The following is a 22,516-nucleotide window of genomic DNA, read 5'->3' on the forward strand; positions in this document are numbered from 1 at the left end:
AAGAAAAATATATAAAAAGGGGACATTTATATACGACATCAGCATGGGATTAAAGGTCCCTTATCAGGTATGTCCAGGTACTCAGCTTCCCCTGTAAGTGTCTAGACGTCCCTGTTGCTGGTTTGGATACTCGATCAGCCAATTCCCATCTGTGGTAGAGGCAGCGCAGGCATGGGGACGTCCCGTATGATAGTGTCCCCCACTGTGGCTTTGTGAGCCTCTCGTTGGTGACCCTTGGGCTGCAGCCCTGTCGGGGTAAGCCTGCCACATCTGTACCTCTGGAGGTCGGTGTGCGCCGTGAGAGGCGGATGGGCAGGGCCGCCATCAGGGGGTGACAACCATAACGGTTGTCACGGGCCCGGCGGCCCTGGGGGGCCCGGCCGCCCGGGCCCCACGTGTAGCGCATGCTGATGGGGTCCATCGGGTGGCCCACTCACTTAGGGCCACCCGATGGGTCCTGTATCTTCAGGGGCCCGGTCAGCGCTGCGGCCGTGCAATAGCGCAACCGGGCCCCTTTTAAAAAAATCCCAACCGCAAAGTACTGCTGGGAGGAAGTGGCCGTCACTTCCTCCCAGCTCCCTCCCCTCAGCGCCGCGCGGGAGGCAAGAAAGACAGGCCACAGCCCGCAGGAGCCACGCCGACTCCCATCAGCCAAAGCCTTCCACCTGCAAAAAAAGGTAAGAAAAATTAGCTGTATTTGTGTATGTATGCCTGTGTGTATGTCAGAATGTATGTTAGAATGTCTGTGTATGTTAGAATGTCTGTGTGTATGTCAGTATGTCTGTGTGTATGTTAAAATGTCTGTGTGTATGTTAGAATGTCTGTGTGTGTATGTTAGAATGTCTGTGTGCATGTCAGTATGTCTGTGTGTATGTTAAAATGCCTGTGTGTATGTTAGAATGGCTGTGTGTATGTCAGTATGTCTGTGTGTATGTTAAAATGCCTGTGTGTATGTTAGAGTGTCTGTGTGTATGTCAGTATGTCTGTGTGTATGTTAGAATGTCTGTGTGTATGTCAGTATGTCTGTATCGTGTATGTCTGTATGTATGTCAGTATGGCTGTATGTATGTCAGAATGTCTGTGTGTATGTCAGTATGTCTGTATGTATGTCAGAATGTCTGTATCATGTATGTCAGTATGTCTGTATGTATGTCAGAATGTCTGTGTGTATGTTAGAATGGCTGTGTGTATGCTAGAATGTCTTTGTGTATGTCAGTATGTCTGTGTGTATGTCAGTATGTCTGTGTGTATGTTAGAATGTTTGTGTGTATGTTAGAATGTTTGTGTATGCTAGAATGTCTGTGTGTATGTCAGAATGTCTGTGTGTATGTTAGAATGTCTGTGTGTATGTTAGAATGTCTGTGTGTATGTTAGAATGTCTGTATGTATGTTAGAATGTCTTTGTGTATGTCAGAATGTATGTGTGTATGTCAGAATGTCTGTGTGTATGTTAGAATGTCTGAGTGTATGTTAGAATGTCTGTATGTATGTTAGAATGTCTGTATGTATGTTAGAATGTCTGTGTGTATGTCAGTATGTCTGTGTGTATGTTAGAATGTCTGTGTGTATGTTAGAATGTCTGTATGTATGTTAGAATGTCTGTGTGTATGTTAGAATGTCTGTATGTATGTTAGAATGTCTGTATGTATGTTAGAATGTCTGTGTGTATGTCAGTATGTCTGTATGTATGTCAGTATGTCTGTGTGTATGTTAAAATGTCTGTGTGTATGTTAGAATGTCTGTGTGTGTATGTTAGAATGTCTGTGTGCATGTCAGTATGTCTGTGTGTATGTTAAAATGCCTGTGTGTATGTTAGAATGGCTGTGTGTATGTCAGTATGTCTGTGTGTATGTTAGAATGTCTGTGTGTATGTCAGTATGTCTGTGTGTATGTTAGAATGTCTGTGTGTATGTCAGTATGTCTGTATCGTGTATGTCTGTATGTATGTCAGTATGGCTGTATGTATGTCAGAATGTCTGTGTGTATGTCAGTATGTCTGTATGTATGTCAGAATGTCTGTATCATGTATGTCAGTATGTCTGTATGTATGTCAGAATGTCTGTGTGTATGTTAGAATGGCTGTGTGTATGTTAGAATGTCTTTGTGTATGTCAGTATGTCTGTGTGTATGTCAGTATGTCTGTGTGTATGTTAGAATGTTTGTGTGTATGTTAGAATGTTTGTGTATGCTAGAATGTCTGTGTGTATGTCAGAATGTCTGTGTGTATGTTAGAATGTCTGTGTGTATGTTAGAATGCCTGTGTGTATGTTAGAATGTCTGTATGTATTTATGTTAGAATGTCTGTATGTATGTTAGAATGTCTGTATGTATGTTAGAATGTCTGTGTGTATGTCAGTATGTCTGTGTGTATGTTAGAATGTCTGTGTGTATGTTAGAATGTCTGTATGTATGTTAGAATGTCTGTGTGTATGTCAGTATGTCTGTGTGTATGTTAGAATGTCTGTGTGTATGTTAGAATGTCTGTATGTATGTTAGAATGTCTGTGTGTATGTTAGAATGTCTGTATGTATGTTAGAATGTCTGTATGTATGTCAGAATGTCTGTGTGTATGTCAGTATGTCTGTATGTATGTCAGTATGTCTGTGTGTATGTTAGAATGTCTGTGTGTATGTCAGAATGTCTGTGTGCATGTCAGAATGTCTGTGACTGTCTGTGTGTGTATGTCAGTATGTCTGTATGTATGTATATATGTATGTATGCCAGTATGAATTAATGTATGTCTGTGTGTATGTATGTAATGTCGGTGTATGTATGTGTAAGTCCTCATGCATGTGTGTCTGTATGTATGTTAGTATGTGTCTATCTGTCACTATGTATGCCTGTGTGTCTGTATATGTGTGTATGTCTCAGTATGTGTGTGTCAGTACGTATGTCTATATGCGTGTATTTCTGTTTCAGTATGTGTGTCTGTTAGTATGTATTTTTGTGTGTGTGTGTGTGTCTGTGTCCTTTTGTATCAGTGTGTGTTTTTGTGTCTGTGTGTATTCCTGTGGGCGGGATTTGGAGGCGGACCCTGTGGGCGGGATTGGAGGCGGGCCGCCGGGGGGCCCAGACCCTGAGCAGTGTTAGGGGCCCCAAAATGTCTGGTGGCGGCCCTGCGGATGGGTGTCGCTCTTTATGGCCTGATCCTCCTGCCAGGGTGAGAGCCGACCATTTGGTGGGCGGTTGAGGCCTCTGGGCATGCCGTTTAGGCCTGTGGGGTGTCGCAGCCGAGTTCCCCGATAGATGAGGTGCTTGGTGGCTCCTGCGGCTTTGTTGTGGGTTGCATGTGAGGGCCTTCGCTTGTGTCGCGGTTGCTTGGTGGCGCTAGCCGTTCTTTTTAGGCGCACACCTCCAGATGCTCCCGCATGTCGATCCGAGCTGTCACGCTGCGTGGCAAAGCTTCTGGTCTCGGGTGGGTGAGTTGGCTCTGAGGTGGTCCTCGGGGTCTCTCTTTTTGGTGCAGGCTTCGATTGTGGCCTTGTGTGGGAACCTCTTGGTGGTTTCTGCGTTGTCGCTTTGAGTGAGGAGCACTGCTTGATCCGTCGCCATTTTGGGACTCTCCCCACTGATGGAGCCGGGGGCTTGGCAGGTGGACTCCGCGGCATGCGGTAAGTGTCCGTTGGTAGAGGGGCAGGGCAGCTCATCAGCCGCTCCAGTCGCCTCCAGAAGTTGGAGAAATGTCTGTTCGTGGGGTCTGCGGTGGTTATGGTGTTCCAGTGCAGTGATTATGGTACTTGCAAGTACTAGGAAGCAGCAATAGATGGAGGTACCAGATCAGGGTGCCAGGCAGTCCGTTACAGTTACCATCATGAAAGTACATATTTTTGTAAAGTAGGTATGCCAGGGTATTGTATATGGGGTGTTTTAGCATCCTTCCTCCAACCATTGTGCTAAGAAAATTTCAGAGAAAGTGCATGGTGTTCATTTTTTAATTCTGCGTTTTGATTTTAGTCAGTTGGTTATATGTTACTGCCAGAAAACACCCCATTTTGTTTTCTGCAAAGTCCCCTGAGTACACCTATGCATTGGTGTGCCTTGATTTTACAGTAACAAATTTTGGACTTGCCTATTTTGGCTGAATATAGTTGGCTTGCTTTGCTATGTTGAGTGTGGTGCATTTGTTTACATTCCCAAGTTGAATGTATGGTTTGAAAGTATATATTTTTATAAAGTAGACATCCAAGGTTATAGAAGATGGGGTGTTTTGACTTCTTTTCCCCAACCATTTTGCCCAAAAAATTCAGAGAAAGTATGTGGTAGTAATTTTTGAGTTTTGGCCAGCCGGTTATATGTTACTGCCAGAAAACTTTTCAACTTTTTAAAGAACAAATGTGCAGATATCAAGTGCACCTTTAGCAGCAATCTCTAAACTAACTCCTGCAAAAAGAATCTAACTTAAGATTTGGGGGAAGGAAACTGACTATCTAAAACTTGCTGCTTTCAAAAAAATTTTTTACAAAATTGAGGATCAAGAATTACAAAAAGGTATATTCTGTGTTAGAGCTTAAAACATGTTCCAATACACAGTCCTGGTTTTGAAGGGCATTCGGGACAGTAAAAGGGGGTTTCTGTCCTTTTCCCTTTTTTAAAACATACTCGGCAACGTTTCTTGGCATTGGCGTTTTTTTTTTAGTTGACGGTATCTTAAAAATAAAATGTGTAGCATCAACTCTGCACTCCTCTGGCACTGTTGTTGGAACTTGACCATCTTCATAAATGATTGTAGAAATCAGCTTGAGCTGAAATTGGAGAAAGGTGTTTTTTTTCTGAGTAAAAATTAATTGTGTGTTGCTACTTGCATCAGATAGCCACCTTTTTATACTGGGGTTTTGTCATTCTTAAGAAAAGATATGGCTGCATCAGCTGATCAGCCAAATCAACACCCCCCATGTGCCTGTTATAAGCCCTGATGCAAACAGGTTTGGTCTGTACTCTGCCTAGGACAGTGACGTCTGACATGCTTTTCTTCGAGGATGGTGGTAACATCCTTCCTGTCCTTAAATTTTATTGCAAGCACTTCAGCTGTGTGCAGAGCTTTGCATTCACCGTTTTTTTTTTTTTTTTTTTTTTTTAAATGGCCTCTATGAGAGGTCTGGGGAAATCCTTGGCATTTTTTCTCACAGTGCCGCAGGTCAGTGTCTGCAAACCATAAAGAGTTTGAAACAAACAGACATTGCTATAAAAAATTGGCCAGATAAAAGTGGTATCCTTTATTGAACAAGGGGATCAGTAGGTCCCAAACAAGTTTCCCACTTGTCTCCAGAAAGTCAGGACAGCCAGGAGGGTCCAGTTGACCATCTTTCCCCTCATATATGCGAAAGGCAAACGTATAGCAACTTTCACTATTGCAAAGCTTGTAGAATTTTACACCATATTTGAGGGGATGTACTGTTTGAATCCTAATCTTCCTTTATATTTCATTAAGGATTCATCAATTGATACATTTTGTTGGGGGTATAGACTTCAGAAAATTTGTGTTGAAGATGGTCTACCAGTGGGCGTATTTTATGAAGCCTATCATATTGGGGGGATCTCTGGGATGACAGAAGGTATTGTCATTAAAATGTAAATTTCTCAGCAGCAACTCATATCTTGCTCTAGACATGACTTGGGAGTACACTGGACTAGAACAGATAGGGTTGGTGCTCTAGTAAGAGCGAATTGATGGCTTCTTTATAATCCCCATGAGCATAGTAAGAGCCCAGAATTTTTTCAGTTCAGGGACATCTGTGGGATGCCAAGCGTGTTCCCTGACTGCATAGCTACCCAGATTGGCATTAATAAATTGGAAAGCTTAGAGATTAGTCTGAGAAGCAATCTCCTCCCAGATGGTATCCCCTAAAAATAACTCTATATATTGCATAGGGGAGAAGTCATGCACATTGACATTAATGCCTACATTAGCACTAAAAGGGGGGTGTTGGGCTCAGCTAACTGTGGAGGTACCCACTCCTCCTCCACATTCGGCGCAGCAGGGTAAACACAGCTTCTTTTTGCAGCCAGCTCACACAGAGATAACATCTCACTAGACGTGTCAGAAAACTAACCTGGGTCAAAAACGGACGCAGTGTCAGTGGCTGATGCCAAGAAGGCATATGCCTCCTCTAAACTGTACATGTGCTGCATCTTTCACCAACACACTACTTGACACAAAACTAACAAATTACTAACACAATTTTTTTAATTTTTTTTTTTTTTACAATCTACCTAACCCTATGCTAAAACAGACTAAAACAGGCTAAAACTTCCTTTAGCGGCAATCCCTAAACTAACTCTTGCAAACAGAATCAAATGGAGATTTGGGGGAAGGAAACTAACTAACAAAAATTTTCCGCTTATAAAAACACAGACTAAAACAGACTAATACACAGCTTTTTAGGAAAATATAAAGCTTAAGGGCAAAAACAAAACAGAACAGACAGTAAAAATGCACTGCTGTAATGGGATTTGGCAGGGAAGGGTTTAAAAAGGAATGTATTACTTTTTTCACAGGTTATGGGACAACACTTTAACAAACTGGCTACAAACTTTCACACACTGATCTGCTTCCCTCCCTCTCAAAATGCCACAGAGGAGAGAGGGGCAGAGATCATTGTCAAAGTGAGTATAAAAAAGCGTAATTGTCTGTTACTATCTGCTTCTCATGTCTGGCAGATAGTAACAGTGGGAGTTTGGCAGAAGTGATCTCCGATTGCTCCTACTGCTCGTTTTCCATGATGACGGTTCAGGACCATCACCGGTCCTCAAGGGGATGTTTCCGATGACGGTCCTGAACCATCATCGGCCCTTAAGGGGTTAAAGCTACACTCCACTTTCTTCATTGTGGATATACTTAAAAACAGCTTGCAAAATATGCAGGTATCTTGTCTGAACCCTTTGCAAGCTCATGCTTTCTAACCCAACCCACAGTTTCTGTGGCTGTCCAATTACAGACTTTCCAATGCAGGTCACTGAGAAGTCTTTACATGAAAAGTACACTGGGCAATTGCTGCCTCTTGAGTTATTTATATATTTATTTATAGAATATTTTGCCAGGAAGGTTACATTGAGATTTCTCTTGTTTTCAAGTATGTCATGGGCCCACAACATGCCATTGTTACAATAGGGTACTATGTAATGTTAAAATTACAAAATGACATACATTACATAATATTAAAAAGCTACATACATTTAACACAGAGCAGGTAAGAAATATAATCAACCATGATAACAGTTGCATTCTGAATTGAGATATGTTGATAGTGATCTCTTAAAGGATTTTAGACTAGAGGAAGATGTAATTGTGTACTTGAGGTTATTCCATTATTGTGGTGCTCTGTAAGGAAATGAGGATTGAGCCACATTATTTTTGTATTGTGGTATGCTAAGTTAAGCTATATTAAACTAAACAAGAAGTTACAGTACTGGTTGTCTTATTGACAGCTAGGTATGTGTAATAATATTACAATTAAAAAAATGCAAATTTCTATTGAAATCTGCACTTTTTGTACAATGGAAAAAAGAAGGCACACTCTCCGAACTTAAAGCACTTTAGCAAGCTAAAGTGTTTTAGTGGTCTGTGGTGTATGCATTTTGTTCTTTTTACTCTACATTTCACTCTTATATCTATATATTTTGTTTTCATTGGGTAAGGCATTCTTATTTGGGCTTTTTTATTTTTAGTCTGCACTCTGCATTTGTATTTCTGCATTTGTATTTTAAATATTTATTCTTTAATTTGAGATGTTATGTGTTCTCTATCTGATGCATGCTGGACTTTGAAGTCCTTTGTGACCTTGTGTCCACCCCAGGTGTTCATTTTTAGTATATAATAATTGTACAGTTCAATGTGTCATCAGCCTGGTCGCGGACGATTTTGTGTTCCAGGGCAGAATGCGGTACCATCGCCGCATGAAATAACAAATGGGAGCCAGACAACAGGAAATGGCATCAGAACAGGCCTGTCACACAGGAAAGAAAATTGTGTGTTCCTGGATGGAACACGCAAATTTAAAAAGAGGCGGGGACACATGAAGTGGCACATTCCAATTTCAGATTTATTTTGCCACAAAAGTTGACTATAAAACCAGACTTGGGCAAAGAAGAATCTATACCCTTGAAAAAGTCCAGCTACTGGATGAAGAATGTTGGGTGAGAAGGTCTGGCTGTTTTGAAGTGCTTTTTAATCTGTGAGTGCATTTTCTATTTAATCCTACAATGCATTTATAAATGGCTTTAAATTATACAGTGGCAAAAAAAGTATTTGAACCCTTTAGAAATATGTATAACTGTGCCTGGTTTGATATTTATCTAAGTCACGGTAATCAACAAACACAATTTGTTTTAACTAAAAACATACAAATTATTGTATCGTTCTTGTGCATATTGAATATATCCTTTAAACATTCACAGTTTAAGTTGGGAAAGTATGTAAAAACCCTAGGCGAATGGCTTCAACAAAAGCTACCGTATATACTCGAGTGTAAGCCGACCCGAATATAAGCCGAGGCCCCTAATTTTACCCAAAAAAACTGGGAAAACTTATTGACTTGAGTATAAGACTAGGGTGGGAAATGCAGCAGCTACTGGTAAATTTCTAAATACAATTAGATCCTAACAAAATTATATTAATTGAATAATTATTTACAGTGTGTGTATATAATGAATGCAGTGTGTGTGTATGAATGCAGTGTGTGTGTATGAATGCAGTGTGTGTATGAATGCAGTGTGTGTGTATGAATGCAGTATGTGTGTGAGTTCAGTGTGTGTATGTATGAGTGCAGTGTGTGTATGAGTGCAGTGTGTGTGTATGAGGGCAGTGTGTGTGTATGAGGGCAGTGTGTGTGTGTGTATGAGTGCAGTGTGTGTGTTAGTGATGTCGCGAACACAAAATTTTTGGTTCGCGAACGGCGGACGCGAACTTCCGCAAACGTTCGCGAACCGGCGAACCGGGCGAACCACCATTGACTTCAATGGGCAGGCGAATTTTAAAACCCACAGGGACTCTTTCTGGCCACAATAGTGATGGAAAAGTTGTTTCAAGGGGACTAACACCTGGACTGTGGCATGCCGGAGGGGGATCCATGGCAAAACTCCCATGGAAAATTACACAGTTGATGCAGAGTCTGGTTTTAATCCATGAAGGGCAGAAATCACCTAACATTCTTAAATCACAATGGATATGGATTGACACCTGAAATATGACATATTGACAACTTGACATATGGATTGGCACCTGTCCTCAGAGCCCCTGATACACACTGACACAGAGCAGAATAGGGACTGTTCCCCCCTACATAGGGTCACTTGGCAGATATGGATTGACACCTGTCCTCAGAGACCCTGATACACACTGACACAGAGCAGAATAGGGACTGTTCCCCCTACATAGGGTCACTTGGCAGATATGGATTGAAATCTGTCCTCAGAGACCCTGATACACACTGACACAGAGCAGAATAGGGAATATTCACTAAATGCCAAACATTGTTATACAGGGGAATATTCAGTAAATAAGGATAAGGGGGGGGAACCTACTGTCCTCCCCCCAGACCCCACCCCTGCGCGGTGGGTGGGGGCCATAAATCACAATGGGGGGGACCTACTGTCCTCCCACCCGCCCCTCCCATGAGCGGTGGGTGGAGGCCATAAAAATAATGAGGGGGGACCTACTGTATGATGTTGTATCGATCAGGTAGTGTAAGGGTTATGCCCGCTTCACAGTGACAGACCAAACTCCCCTTTTAACGCACCGCAAACAACCGCAAACAGTCCATTTGCACAACCGCAAACTCCCCATTTGCACAAGGTTGGATACGAAGCTAGCCATGTCCGTTCCTTGTCCTCACTGATGTCATTGAAGGTCTCTTCCTCCACCCAGCCACGTACAACACCAAGGGTCCCTGAAAGTATGCTAATAAACTGAAAAAAGAAAAAAATCTCCCAAGAAGGAGATCTAAAACTGGAATAGGAAAAGGTTAGATAACTATAATAAAGTGATACCTACAAATCCTAGTGAGCATAGGTGTATAATAGAGGGAGAAAGGGAAAGCAGAGTAATGCTTCCTAATACCCTGGTTAGTACCCTTTGTTAAAGTAAATTGAGTAATGGACAAAAGTCTTTATTGTATCATTTATAAATAACAAAGGGATACTATACTCTTTCCCCTATAGTGGCTAATTGTGAAATAATGGTAATACTATTACCTATTATATAATATTGGCAGGGGCAAGGAAATTCCCTCTAAATAGATGGGTATAGGCAGAGAGTATGGAGACCGGAGTGATAAAGTGTCAATAAGGTGATATAAAGTTAAATGTATCACAGACACACAGACACCCTTTCTCTTAGCTAGTTTCCAGAAATGCTGGATAGGTAGAAGGGCTATAAAGACTCATAGAGGTCTAAGAAGAATCATCTAAACTAGCCCTAATCTCCTTAAACACCTTCAAGGGTGTTCTAAGCTAAAGCTCAATCTAAACGTTTAGATGACTGCTTGATTTCCCATCACAGATGCTGGCTAGGAATAACACTGTGCAAGACAAAGAGTGGGTCTAAGTGCCCATAGTGCAGTAAAGTGTCCCTAGTGAAGTGAAAAAAAGAATAACGAGCTGGCGCCCAAGAGAATAACGAGCTGCCGCCCTATTAGGGGACGTGTATATGGCATCGATTTTAGGAAGCGGGAGATGGAAAAAGATGCTTGGTCGGTCCTCCTACTTCAAATTTGGGGGACTGCGCTTGCACTCTAATGTGCCACCAGATTGGAGTGGTGTGTTAAGTAGTAATATTCCTATCAGTTTAATCCCTGTTATGTGCCTTTTATTTTGGTTTGGTTTTTGAAGCCACAGTGCAGCACCAGAGGCCCGAAAAATGAGGCATGTACACATGCCTGAAAAATTAGGTATTGTTTCCCAGGCAGAAAGTGCCCTAAAACATTGCGGCTTGAACCCTAGTTGGTGGCGGATAAGTCAAGCAAGTCAACCGGCATTCAGAGCTAAAATACAGCTGCGTGTGGACCATTTTTAGCCAAAGGCAGCTCATCTCATCAGGCCTTTTTTAGTCGAATGTATCGCCTACTGTCAGTCCTTTCGGGATCCATCCCTCATTCATCTTAATAAAGGTGAGGTAATCTAGACTTTTTTGACCTAGGCGACTTCTCTTCTCAGTGACAATACCTCCTGCTGCACTGAAGGTCCTTTCTGACAAGACACTTGAAGCGGGGCAGGCCAGAAGTTCTATCGCAAATTGGGATAGCTCAGGCCACAGGTCAAGCCGGCACACCCAGTAGTCAAGGGGTTCATCGCTCCTCAGAGTGTCGATATCTGCAGTTAAGGCGAGGTAGTCTGCTACCTGTCGGTCGAGTCGTTCTCTGAGGGTAGATCCCGAAGGGCTGTGGCGATGCGTAGGACTTAAAAAGCTCTGCATGTCCTCCATCAACAACACATATTTAAAGCGACCTGTCCTTGCCGGCGTGGTCGTGGGAGGAGGAGGATGACTTTCACCTCTTCCCCTGTTAGATTCCCGTTGTGCTGTGACATCACCCTTATACGCTGTGTAAAACATACTTATTCATTTATTTTGCAAATGCTGCATCCTTTCCGACTTGTTGTAATTTGGTAACATTTCAGCCACTTTCTGCTTATACCGGGGGTCTAGTAGCGTGGACACCCAGTACAGGTCGTTCTCCTTCAGCCTTTTTATACGAGGGTCCCTCAACAGGCACAACAGCATGAAAGACCCCATTTGCACAAGGTTGGATGCTGAGCTACTCATTTCCCATCCTCTGCCTCAGTGATCTCAATGAAGGTATGTTCTTCCCCCCAGCCATGTACAACACCACGGGTACCAGATAGGTGACAACGAGCACCCTGGGATGCCTGTTGTGGTTTGTCTTCCTCCTCCTCCTCAAAGCCACATTCCTCCTCTGACTCCTCTTCCTCACAATCCTCTTCCAGCGTTGCTGCAGGTCCAGCAAGCGATGCTGATAAGGCTGTTTCTGGTGGTGATGGTGAACACAACTCTTCCTCTTCACGCTCATCTACGGCCTGATCCAGCACTCTTCGCAGGGCACGCTCCAGGAAGAAAACAAATGGTATGATGTCGCTGATGGTGCCTTCGGTGTGACTGACTAGGTTTGTCACCTCCTCAAAAGGACGCATGAGCCTACAGGCATTGCGCATGAGCGTCCAGTAACGTGGCAAAAAAATTCCCAGCTCCCCAGAGGCTGTCCTAGCACCCCGGTCATACAAATATTCATTAACGGCTTTTTCTTGTTGGAGCAGGCGGTCGAACATTAGTAGTGTTGAATTCCAACGTGTCGGGCTGTCGCAAATCAAGCGCCTCACTGGCATGTTGTTTCGCCGCTGGATATCTGCAAAGTGCGCCATGGCCGTGTAGGAACGCCTGAAATGGCCACACACCTTCCTGGCCTGCTTCAGGATGTCCTGTAAGCCTGTGTACTTATGCACAAAGCGTTGTACGATCAGATTACACACATGTGCCATGCACGGCACATGTGTCAACTTGCCCAACTTCAATGCCGCCAACAAATTTGTTCCGTTGTCACAAACCACTTTGCCGATATCCAGTTGCTGCGGAGTCAGCCACTTTTCCACCTGTGCGTTCAGGGCGGACAGGAGTGCTTGTCCGGTGTGACTCTCTGCTTTCAAGCAAGTCAAACCCAAGACGGCGTGACACTGCCGTATCCGGGAAAGTGGAATAGTACCTGGGGAGCTGGGGGGTGCCGTTGATGTGGAGCAAGACGCAGCAGCAGAAGAGGACTCAGCCGAGGAGGTTATGAAAGAGGATGGAGTAGGAGGAGTAGAGGAGGTGGCAGCAGGCCTGCCTGCAAGTCGTGGGGGTGTCACCAACTCCTCTGCAGAGCCACGCATTCCATGTTTGGCAGCGGTCAGCAGATTTACCCAATGCGCAGTGTAGGTATATATACTATATATACAAATGCTTTGCAGACCAGGTATCAGTGGTCAGATTGACCCTTGCCCCAACATTGTGTGCCAGACATGCCATTACTTCCTTTTGCACAATCGAGTACAGGTTTGAGATTGCCGTTTGTGCAAAGAAATTTCATCCGGGTACCTTCCACTGCGGTATCCCAATAGCCACAAATTTTTTGAACGCCTCAGACTCCCCCAGCTTGTATGGTAAAAGCTGGCGGGCTAATAGTTCAGACAAGCCAGCTGTCAGACGCTGGGCAAGGGGGTGACTTTCTGACATTGGCTTCTTACGCTCAAACATGTCCTTGACAGACACCTGACTGTGGGCAGATGAGCGGGAACTGCTCAACGCGAGAGACGGAGTGGCGGATGGTTGAGAGGGGGCAAGGAGGACAGCAATGGTTGACGTGGCTGAAGATGCTGGACCAGGAGGAGGATAGTGGCTTTGAGTTTGTGTGCTGCTTGTACTCATGTGTTGATCCCATAGGTGTTTGTGATGTGCGATCATGTGCCTACGCAAAGCAGTTGTACCTAGGTGGGTGTTGGACTTCCCACGACTCAGTTTCTTTAGGCACAGGTTGCAAATGGCATCGCTGTTGTCAGAGGCAGACACAAAAAAAATGCCACACTGCTGAGCTCTGCAATGACGGCATTCTGGTGGTGGACACAGCATGCGTTGATTGGCGTGCTGTCGGGCTGACCCCGGGTGCCGATGCATGCTGTCTGACTGTGCCACTAGCTCCTTGCGACGACCTCCCCCTGCTTCCAACTCGTCTCCTCCTCCTCCTCTCTGTCTCCCCATCTGAACTTTCGCACTGTTCTTCTTCTTGCCGAGCTGGCACCCACGTGACATCCATGGACGCATCGTCATCATCAACCGCTTCACTTGTATCTGACAACTCAGAAAAGGAAGCAGCAGCGGGTACAACATCATCATCATCATCACACTGTACGTCCATGTGTGTAATGCCGCCTGCCTGAGACATATCCCTGTAATCTACATCCTCTGGCAATAATGGTTGCGCATCACTCATTTCTTCAAACGGATGTGTAAATAACTCCTCTGACATACCAAGTGAAGCGGCCGTGGTGCTAGTGTTGGTGGTGGCGGCAGGCGGGTGAGTGGTATCTTGAGAGGTGCCCGAAGCTAAGCTGGAGGAGGATGGTGCGTCAAGGTTCCGAGCGGAAGCTGTAGAAGATTGGGTGTCCTGTGTTAGCCAGTCAACTATGTCCTCAGAACTTTTCAAGTTCAGGGTATGTGGCCTCTGAAAACTGGGCATTATTCTAGGGCAAAAGGGAATCACAGCACCACGACCACGATGGCCCCTGCGGGGTGGCCTGCCTCTGCTTGTCATTTTTTTTTGGATTAGTGGTACTATGCGTGCAAGCTACTGTGAGACCAGATATGAGTGGCAATGTGCACTGGCAGAGGTTGGCAGAGTACACACTGTAGGCCTGACACCCGCTTGAAGACAACTAACTGCTATTCAATCTATAACAGTGGAAAAAGTTTTTTTCTTTTTAAAGGCACGCTATAGTGACACCAGATATGAGTGGCAAAGTGCACTTGCAGAGGTTGGCAGAGTACACGCTGAAGGCCTGACACCCGCTTTAAGGACATTGACTGCTATTAGCTTACAGTGAAAAACTTTTTCTTTTTAAAGGCACGCTATAGTGACACCAGATATGAGTGGCAAAGTGCACTTGCAGAGGTTGGCAGAGTACACGCTGAAGGCCTGACACCCGCTTTAAGGACACTGACTGCTATTAGCTTACAGTGAAAAACTTTTTTTCTTTTTAAAGGCACGCTATAGTGACACCAGATATGAGTGGCAAAGTGCACTTGCAGAGGTTGGCAGAGTACACGCTGAAGGCCTGACACCCGCTTTAAGGACACTGACTGCTATTAACTTACAGTGAAAAACTTTTTTTCTTTTTAAAGGCACCCTATTGTGACACCAGATATGAGTGGCAAAGTACACTGGCAGAGGTTGGCAGAGTACACGCTGAAGGCCTGACACCCAGACGCTTGCAGACAACTAACTGCTATTAGCTTACAGTGAAAAACTTTTTTCTTTTTAAAGGCACGCTATTGTGACACCAGATATGAGTGGCAAAGTACACTGGCAGAGGTTACAGTGAAAATTTTTTTTTTGTTTTTAAATGCAAGCTTAAGCTATTGTGACACCAGATATGAGTGGTGGCACTGAGCAAGTGGGCACAGTATCCACTGTGAGCCTGACACAGAAGCTGGCAGGCAGGCAACTGCAATTACATTACACAGAAAAAAAAAAGAAAAAAAGCAGACTGATGTTCTAGCCCTAAAAAGGGCTTTTTGGGGTGCTGTCCAGCAGAGATCAGATGAGTCCTTCAGGACTGTAGTGGACACTAAATACCCTAGCCTAGCTATCAATTTCCCTATCAAATAAGGAAGCAGCTACACTTTCCCTCCTCTATCTAAGAATGCAGCTTCAGAATGAATCTAAAATGGATGCTGTACAGGAGGTGGGAGGATCTGGAAGGGAGGGTCTGCTGCTAATTTGCTGGAATGTGTCTGCTAACCGTGAGGCACAGGGTCAAAGTTTACTCAATGATGACGAATAGGGGGCGGATCGAACCGCACATGTGTTCGCCCACCGCGGCGAACGCGAACACGCTATGTTTGCTGGGAACTATTCGCTGGCGAACAGTTCGGTACATCACTAGTGTGTGTATGAGTGCAGTGTGTGTGTTTATGAAAGCAGTGTGAGTGTGTGTGATGCAGTGTGTGTATGTGTATGTGTTGCAGAGCCTTGGTGAGGGGTGGGCATGTTTATTATTATTTTTTTAATTATTATTTTAATCATTTTTTTTTTATATTATATTATTATTTTATTATTATTTATATATATATTTTTTTCGTCCCCCCTCCCTGCTTGATACATGGCAGGGAGGGGGGCTTTCACTCCCTGGTGGTCCAGTGGCATTGGCAGTTCAGTGGAGGGGGGCTGGCAGTAAGCACTTACCTCTCCTGCAGCTCCTGTCAGCTCCCTTCTCCTCCACGCCGGTCCGGTCAGCTCCCTCTGCAAGTCCCAGTGTAAGTCTCGCGGCCGCACTATGACCCCGCGGCTCTCGCAAGACTTACACTGGGAGCTGACATTGGAGCTGACCGGACCGGCGCGGAGGAGAAGGGAGCTGACAGGAGCTGCAGGAGAGGTAAGTAAACGCTCTCTGACAGCCCCCCTCCTACACAGCCCCATTGTCTGTATTATGGCAATGTAAATTGCCATAATACAGACATTGACTCGAGTATAAGTCGAGTTGGGGTTTTTCTGCACACAAAATGTGCTGAAAAACTTGACTTATACTCGAGTATATACGGTAATTAAAATTAGAAATTGACTAATGTGGTGTCCAATTAATAAAACAAGATTGGAAGTGTGGGTAAGAGCAACTTTGAATTAGAAAAGGCACTCAAACATTTTGAGTTTGTTATACACAAAAAGTATCTGTTGATATGAACCAGACCTTGAAAAAAAGCTCTCAGCAGATCAAGAATTGTCGCATTGCATAAAGCTCAAAAGGGTTACAAAGTTATATTTAAATGCTTTGATATTCAACTGTCCACTGTTCGGCAAATTGTCCATAAATGGGGATGATTTAATACTGTGGTTACTCTCCCTGGAAGTGGGTGTCCACCCAAGATGACTAAAAAGGAACAAGGTGCAATTCTCATTGAAGCAATAAATAACTATAGAGTGACAAGTAAAGACTTGACGAAATCAATGGAACTGGTAACATCTCAATGGAACTGTTCATGAGTCTACCATACAGAAATCATTGAACAGGTATAGTATCCATGGCAGGACGCCACTAAGAAAGCTGCTTTGTTTAAAAATAAAACATTGGTGCATGCCTAAAGTTTGCCAAAGACCACCTCACACAATGCTGCCTACTGGGAAAGCGTCTTGTGAGTGGTGAAACTTAGGTTAAATTGTTTAGGAAGTACATTCAGTACTATGTATGGAGTAAAAAGGGCACTGTATACCAGAATTAAATTATCATCCCAACGGTTGTGCACAGGTGAAGCAGTATCATGGTTTGGGGCTGCTTTAAGATTCCAGGGCCTGGAACGCTTGCCATTATCAATGGAAAAATTAATTCCCAAGTTTATGAAGATATCCTATGGATAATATTAGGGTGACTGGTGCCAGCTTGAACTCAGTAGAAGTTGAGTGGTGCAGCAGGACAATGATCTTAAGCATCAAAATAAACCCAGTGCAGAATGGCTTCGAAAAAATAAATTAAATTTTTGGAGTGGCCAGCCAGAGCCTAGATCATAACTCAATACAGAAGCAGTGGAATGACCTCAAGAGAGCTGTTTATACTAGACATCCTATGAATATGAAGCAGTTTTGTAAGGAAGATTGATCTAAAATTCATCCTGAACATTGTACAAGTCTAATCCCCTGCTACTGGAAACACTTGGTTGAGGTTGTTGCTGCCAAAGGAGGATCACTAGCTATTAAATCCAGGTGTTTACTTACTTTTTTCACAGCCATGTTTATGTGGGATGTGTTCAATAAAGATATGAAAGGTTATCGTTTGTGTGTTGTCAGCTTAAGCACATTGTGTTTGTTGATACTTGGGACTTTGATGAAGATTAACCCCTTAACGCCGTTACGGCGTTCTATGCCGTCCCGCATTAAATGGGCTTTAAAGCCGTTGCGGTGGCATAGAGCGCCGTAATGGCTTAAGCCCCCAGGAGGTGAGATTTACTTACCTCTGCCGCGATCCTCTTCGGGAGGACTGCCTGACAGCCCAGGCAGCCCTCCCACAGCAAATCAGGCCCCCGGGGGCCATGTAAACGCTCTCAAAGAGAACGTTACATATATATATTTTATATTTATATATACACGTATAATTACAATAATAAATAAATAAAATAAAATAAATAAATAAAATATTTAAATAAAAATTAAAATAAATTATATATACATATGTAATTTCATTCTAACTGTATATTGTTATTATATATATATATATATATATATATATAACAAAATACACTTAGAATTACATTCTATATATATCTATATATAAAATACAAATAACCGCAAATATATATATATATATATATATACACATAAATATATATAATTACATAAAGTGTACACATAGACTTTAAATACATATATATGTTTATATATTACAATTCTATGTGCATATTTAAGTAATATTTTAACATATTTATGTGATTTAATTAATTAAGATTTGATTGACATGCCTGACAACCACGGCAGAAAGTGCCACGGCACTTTTACTGACGATATTACTGTTGTAATATGTTTTACTGTTTTAAAACATTTATTTTTGTGTTCAGTGAAGTCTCCCAAGTATAACAGTATCCCCCATGTACAGCTTTTTTTTTTTAATTCTTTATTTTTGGTGCGTTTTCATTTTTACACAACCACGTCCGGCCCCAACAACCAGGACGGGCACAGTAACTGTCATGCAGGGTAACAAGGTTTGGTAATGAGTTAGTGAACGAGACATCTTAGTAAACAGTCGCACATTTTGTTTTTACATGAGAGTACTAGTGGGTTTCGTTGTAGCATTGTGTTAAGTCATGAGTGCGTGGGTGAGGTAAGCGTGTGGGTAACCAAGGTATTAGTGGTGATGACCTGAGGCTTGTTTCGGTACCCTAGCAGATAAGTACCCCTAACCAAGGGGGCAACGGGGGGGGGAGTTGTACACCTCTTATGGGTGTATCTAGTGTGTGTAGGTATGCAAGACGGGTCTGAGGCTGCCTTTCCCCGTGTCAGTTTAGTACGTATACCAGGTAGTGGTAGCATGTATATTGTATGCCTTTGCGAGGTGCTTCTGATACTGCCCCTTTCTGGGCCTGTTAGTATGTAGAACTGGTATAAGTGGGGTAACCATTAAATTAAGAGAAATCTGAACAGAGGTTAGTATAACGCATAATATAAACTAATATTCTTGAAGGTCTGTTAAAGTTCGTTCCTTAAAGTTTCTTGATCAGTCAGGTAGTAGGCTTGGTTCTCGGTACGAATGGGATCGTTGATTCGGGGTCCCAGGTATGTTCGACTTGGGAAGCAGAGGTTGCGGCTGGTCTTTCGGTGAGGCCCAGTGCGTAGAGTATTGCAGGTGCCTCCGAGTCAGTCGTGAGCTTGTGGGTCGTTCCGTTGTGTGTTATTAGTAGGGATCTTGGCGTGCCCTATCTGTATGTTACCCCCGCGGAGCGCAGGCGGCTGGTGAGTGACTGCAGTGATTTACGCCATTGAAGTGTAGTTTTAGCGAGGTCCTGGTAGAGGGTTAGGTGCGATCCTTCAAATGGTAATGGGGTTTTACCCCTCACTGCTGCCATGATCTGGCCCTTATCTTGCGGTGTATTGCATCTGAGGATGACGTCACCAGTGATTGGGGCTGCCGTTTTAGTGATAGTGGGCAGTCTGTACAGTCCGTTGATAGTGAATTTTTTGGCCAGCGTTGGCGGTAACAATGAAGCAATCAGTCTTCTCGTGTAGTGAGGCAGTTCCTCTGCATCGATCTCAGGGGGTATCCCACGGATTTTTAGGTTATTACGGCGATGTCTATCTTCCTGTGCCGTCATTTGAAGTGACATAGCCTGTTGTGTAGTTTGTAAGTGGACCATTGCGGTTTTCAGTTCAGCTATTTCGTTGTGAAGTTTCCCAATGTCCCCTTCAGTGTGAGTTGTTCTGTCACTGAGCTGCTGCATGTTAGATTTTAGGGAGGTCATGTCTGCAGTTAAGAGCCTCTGTATTTCCAGTAAGGTATTTTGCATATTGTGGAGATCCTGCTTAGTGGCAGGGGCTGTGCCTCCAGGGATGTCCCCAGGTATGGAGTGTGGGTCCCCCTGTATTGCTGGGATGTGTGTCTGGCTTGGCGTGTCAGGGGTTGCATGGGGATCAGGGCCGTTAGCGGCCGCCATTTTGGGTGGTACCTGCCGTTGTAGGAGAGTCCCTATGTCCTGCTGGTCCGTTGCCAGGGAAGTTTGAGGTCTCTGTGAGCGTCGCCCCATCGCTGGCGTAGGGCTGTGGTGATTTGTTGCCTGGTAAGCAGGGGTCTCGGCTGCTTGATGTGCGCCCGCTCTGCCAAATAGTGCCTCTAGGTCTGCAAGTGTCCGCGTGTAGTAGGCCCCAGTCTTCTTTTTCTGTTTGGTCTGCCGCGGGGTGTATTGAAAAGGCATCTGTCGGTGCCGCGGGATGTCCCCGATCTGTACCTGCTGTTTTCGAGTCTGGATGGGGTCTGCTTGTGGGTGATTTACAGCGGATTTCGTTTGCCGGGAAGGAGCTCTCAGAAATGACGTCTAGCCCGTCTCGCGGTCAGGCTCCGCGCCCCCCCCCCCCATGTACAGTTTTTATGGTGTTTTGGAAAGTTTGAGAGTCAAATATAAGGCTTGCATTTCATTTTTTTTACATTTAAAGTTGCCTGTTGCCTTTGAGACCGTATGGTAGCCCAGGAATAAGAATTCCCCCCATGATGGCATACCATTTGCAAAAGTAGACAACCCAAGGTATTGCAAATGGGGTATGTCTAGTTATTTTTAGTAGCCACTTAGTCACAAACACTGTTTTTTTTTATTTTATTCATAATAAATTATGTTTCATATATAAATATTTGATATGAAACGAAAGCCCGGTTTCTCCTGAACAAACTGATATATAATAAGTGTGGGTGCACTTAATATGAAAGAGGTGAATTACGGTTGAACAGACATATAGCGCAAATTCCAGTTTTTGTTTACATTTTGTTTTGATCAGAACGTGTACTATTGACTCCGTCCTGAAGGAGTTACATTACATTTTTTGACTCATGCTGAATACCAACTAATTCAAAAGGGTTGCATATGTTTTTCTTGCCACTGTATACATCGATTTATTAAAGTAACTCACTCTGGAAGACATCTGCATCAAGGCAATATACCAAGACCCTAAAACCAAAGACTGTGCAACAACTCAAGTTTGTTTCAAGATATATATATATATCAATAGAAAGTAACATAGTTTATAGGTGGTGGTCGTGGTCTTGATTGTATTATACCAATACATGTTATTTTTTGCCTTACATGAGCTATACCACATTATTTGGCTTTGATGTCGTTAAAAAGACAGAAAAAAGAAGCAAAAACATATGGGGCACATACACACTTTTGCACATTATCTAGCAATGTTTTAGTTGTATTTTACTTTATTGAATGGAGTTTTTGTTTTCATAACTGCAAAATACTAAACAATAATACAATGTACAAAACAACTACTATAACCAAAGGAATTCTATGTTTTGATTGGATTTCCTATCTGCCCAACATATTGTTTCATAAAAGTAGCTATTTCAAGAGAAAGCTTCACTTTTTAAATTGATTTAGGAATGCACCCGTGGCAGTCAAGATGACAGCCAGTCATGCTTCCTTATATACACTGCTTTAACAATTGTTCAAGAGTAAGTGATTCCATAGGGAAACATTAGTCTAAAACCAACTGTTGCAAAATAGTGAACAGTCATTTGCGTTAACTGTCAATCTGACCCATGGTGCCTAAAAATTGCTGGAGGAGTGAGAAAGGTGGGCAAGTGATATATTCAAACTTTTTAAAACATGCAAATTTAAATAATTGAGAAACAGTATATTATAACATTAAGATTATATATATTCAATATATTTAAAGATTTTAGAAAACATGACAGCATTTAAGTGCAATATCTCTATTAAGATATGTGGTAATAACGCAAAGAGGGGAGTATAGTAAGAAACAAGCCTATTTCAGGGATTTAAAAGGCATATCCGCATTATTTTCTTTTCTTATTTCTAGTGACTTGTGCATTAACTGTGCAGCCAGCATTTCAAAATGGCCATGTAACTCAGTAAAAAAATAAGAAACTGGAGTTGATAAATAAGTAATTCTAATGCCCATAAGTAGTTTTAGTACATCTTTATTACAGACAACACAATGGAGGCCAGACAATGTTTTTTTTTTTTTTTTTTTTTAGAAATGCTATATTGAGCCTTGAGGGAATAAAACTTTACATTTTAAAATTAATTTACATTTTTCCATTCCAAATTTTCATGTTGAAATATCTTCCCCCTCTATTCTTTTTTAATTTGTTTCAATTCACAAAAAAATAGGCGTTCTGGATTCTGGTTGATGGCTATTTTAAAATGTTGTGAAACACCATGTGTTTCCAAGCATTCTTTTTTGTTTCTGATATGTTCAGAAATTCTTACATGGAACCATCTAATTGTTCGTCCAATGTATAAAAGAACACAAAGGACACTTTAAAATATATATGACACACTTAGAGAAACACGTTAATTGATCCTGAATTAAATTTTATATTTATGTGTTTCTTCATATTTACTATTAGAGATGTCCCGAACAGTTCGCCAGGAACTATTCGCCAGCGAACATAGCTTGTTCGCGGTCGCCGCGGCGGGCGAACATATGCGATATTTGGTCCGCCCCCCTATTCGTCATCATTGAGTAAACTTTGACCCTGTACCTCACAGACAGCAGACACATTCCAGCCAATCAGCAGCAGATCCTCCCTCCCAGACCCTCCC

Source organism: Pelobates fuscus, chromosome 4, assembly GCF_036172605.1.
Source record: "Pelobates fuscus isolate aPelFus1 chromosome 4, aPelFus1.pri, whole genome shotgun sequence".
Classification (NCBI taxonomy): domain Eukaryota; kingdom Metazoa; phylum Chordata; class Amphibia; order Anura; family Pelobatidae; genus Pelobates; species Pelobates fuscus.